This window comes from Chionomys nivalis, chromosome 1 (genome assembly GCF_950005125.1).
Source record: "Chionomys nivalis chromosome 1, mChiNiv1.1, whole genome shotgun sequence".
Lineage (NCBI taxonomy): Eukaryota > Metazoa > Chordata > Mammalia > Rodentia > Cricetidae > Chionomys > Chionomys nivalis.
In genome coordinates this window covers 126,920,636-126,924,038 of record NC_080086.1, presented here as the reverse complement: position 1 = coordinate 126,924,038, position 3,403 = coordinate 126,920,636, and positions in this window count along the sequence as shown.

The window sequence follows — 3,403 nt, the reverse complement described above, 5'->3', positions numbered from 1 at the left end:
CCTTAAGTAGGTCGTCCCCTATTTAACAAACCAAAATGCGTAATACACCTCCTTCAAAGGACTAACAACCCTTTTGTTTTCATCTTGAGCAGCGACCTAGATTAATTAGACATTTTTCAATCACAATTTAAAATTTTTAAGGAGAACCCGTTTGCTCAGATTGGTGCGTATGGTCAAGGCTTCATTCCACGGTGCATTCACGGCAGCCATGCTAATGAGTTCTGTGTTCTCAAGTGTGCTTTTGAGCAGGAGCTGTGAATCATACACCTCCAAGGGGAGCTATTCATACTATGTTGTATGTGCACAATGTCCCATGGAACCACACAGTGACCGTCTGGGGGTAATTTTCAGATAAAGAACTATAGTTAACTCTAGTCAAAAGATGCTATTGGTATCTAGCCAATTAGATGCTGGGGAACCAACCCAAAATGCAAGTCTGTCTTACTAGCTGGACCTTAGTGGTCCTACTAGAGCCAGAAATTCAGATCTAACCAAGCTGTCAGATCTATAAAACCGTCACCATCTCAGCCTTGGCTTGAGACAGGGTCTTCTTTTGTAGCTCCAACTATCCTGGCGTTCATTACACAGAGCAGGCCAGCCCATGCCTCACACTTTACAGTTCTGTTCTTTGTGCTTGCAATGGACACTGGGAGACAAAAGAGCTGCAGTCTTCTGAGATTTCACAGTGGGGTTCACTGCTCCAGAGAGACCTCTCTCCTCTCTTCAGTTAGAGGTAAAAATTCCAAATAAGTCCTCCCCTAAAGAACAACCAACAAGAATGCCAGAATTCTCTTGGAGCTACATCTTCAAGTAGCCCCCCCAAACTTAAGTTCCACTCAGGGAGAAAAATGGTTTTCACAGCAACAACGAGTCACATATTTCTTCTCCAAAGTACACAGGTCCACTGGCCATGACCCAGCCTGACACATTTTAACTTTATTTTCTTAGATTCAGAACTTCATGCGGATTTAAGAACACTAGATGTGGAGATCATTTGAGCCCTGATTTGGACTTATTTAACTTGGCCATTCTGGGGGCCTAGTCTTTACTCAAGTGGCTACAGTTAAGATATCAAATCTTTGAAAAGCTGAGCAGCCTGTTTGGTGCTTGGCGTCTGGTATGTGTCAAACGGCCCGGATCGGATATTTCCTTTCCTTCTGAGAGCACATCTCTTAGGAAGGTTTGGTACAGTCTTGCCAGCGAAGGAAGCAAGAAACTTAAGCCATCCTGGAGTTTTGTAAGCTGTGGAAAACTGGCTAAATTTTCATGAAAATAATTTGGAAAGATGAAGTGAGCACAGAGTGGCCTCTTCCCAGTCCAGTCTTTCATTCCAGTTTCAGAAACAATGTGCTCATGCGCAGTTGTTGAAATATGACAACAATATTTGGATGCTATTAATGCCTCTGACTCTAGTTTAGTATTGTGATCATACAATAAAAACATCACCAAGTTTATTCTAGACTTACTTCTGATAAATACTGTTTGCTGCTGTAGAATTAACAGTAAAAACAAATGTCAGCTCAGCTCAAGAGAGAGAGAGAGAGAAACTCTTTAGTGGGTGTGATTAACAGATTAATTGCATAGGTCAAGCATATATTTAAAATAATCCTATATCTCTGATTAGCTAAATTGAAAGGGTCAGACATCAGATACAATGAAAGAATTCTACAGTATGGCATCTCATTACTCAAAAAGTTGGTCCACTTAGTTTTAATTAGTGAAGTTTACCAGCACATAAAATAAAGGGGAAAAGTTATCCTCACTCTCCTAAATCACTTAATTCTGGCGCTTACAGATTCCCGAAGTTTTCAAATGTGTAAAAGTCACTCGTTGCTGCCAAGTTTAGGGCTGTCAGGTTAGATTTCTGCCTTCCCTTCTGTCATGTCTACATTCTTCCATCTTTGCAAAGATTCTTTTACTTCTTTCTGATAGATCCCAGGTAGATATTGTTTGTTTTAAAAATGTCTGATGTTGGGACTTGAGCCTTAACCCTGAGCAGCACCCCCAGCCTTTTCCACCCACTTTTATTTATTTATTTATTTATTTATTTATTTAATTCAGACAATTTTTAATAACATCAAACCAGCTGTCAAGTTATACAATGTAGAATCAAGTCTGGAATTTGTCTAAGAGATGTACAGAGACACGAATATTTGCCAGAGATGGCAGTGGCCATTCAAGAAATTAAGATAGCTTTAATTACTTAAGTTATTTTATACTTAAAATAATCTCAGTTAACTTTAAAGGTTTCCACCCACTTTTAAAGTGAAAATTTTGACAGTCCCACAGATAGACAGTGACATCTAAGATGGGAAAATATTTGGTGACAGCCCAGATGAGCTTGCTTGCTAATCTAAGCATCTACTCCATGCCAGTACAGCTGTGTAGACTGGGTGATAGTCAAGATTAATCTACTCCGTGCCAGTACAGCCGTGTAGGCTGGATGATGGTCAAGATCAGTCAGGTGTGATGCCAGGAGGCCGAATAGTTACTGCGTAGCAGTGAAGACTACAGAAAAGTAGGGAACCAAAGGATGGCATTCACTCACTGCTTCAGCTGTGCAGAGTTCACTGAAGGAAATAACAACTTTGCTGTATCCTGGATAGAAGCTAGCTAGAACAACCCGGAGAACCCTGGTGTGTTAGAGGTTTATCAAAGGACTTTAGAGGCTTGGATCCAAGTCTATCTGAAGGAATGTCAGAAACTAAGCTCCTGGTTGATCCACAGAAGGCCTTCTATACACAATAAGGAATTTTGCCTAAGGATTTGCAGTATTTCCTTTTTTAGTTTCTTCTACTTCTTTTTTAACCAGTTAAATGACTAAACAATTCAAATTCAGTGAAATCATTCACCCAAGGTCCAACTGTGTAAAAGGAAGATATTGACCAGAAAAAGGATGGAATTTTGGAGTTCTGTGTTCTCAGCATAGGCCTCCCAAAGGAGTCTTTCTGAGAGCTGCCTGAGGACTGGAGGAGACACTGTGAGTCCTGACATGGCCGAGTGTTGAAGTTTCTGCTATAGCACCGTGGCATTGAGGAGAGACAGGAAGTAGGGTATGAGTGACTTTTCTTGTTGTTATGACAACCCGTAAGAAGCCACTTAAAGGAGAAATTTATTTTGGCTCATGGTTCATGGGGTTACAGTCCATCATGGAAGGGAAGATGGGCATCTCTATGACATGCCGGTGGGCAGCTCAAGCAGCAGGGGCTTCTGGCAGCAGCTTGCTCACATCTCTGCAGATCAGAAAGACCAGGCAGGAAGTTTATAAATCTCAAGGCCTGCTTGTAGCGGCCTACATTGTTCACCCTCTGAAGGCTCTAAAGCCTTCCCAAACACGGAAGCACATAAGAAGTGTAAATTGTCGTTCTTAAAAAGAAATATAAATATTTCCAATTCAGTTCAT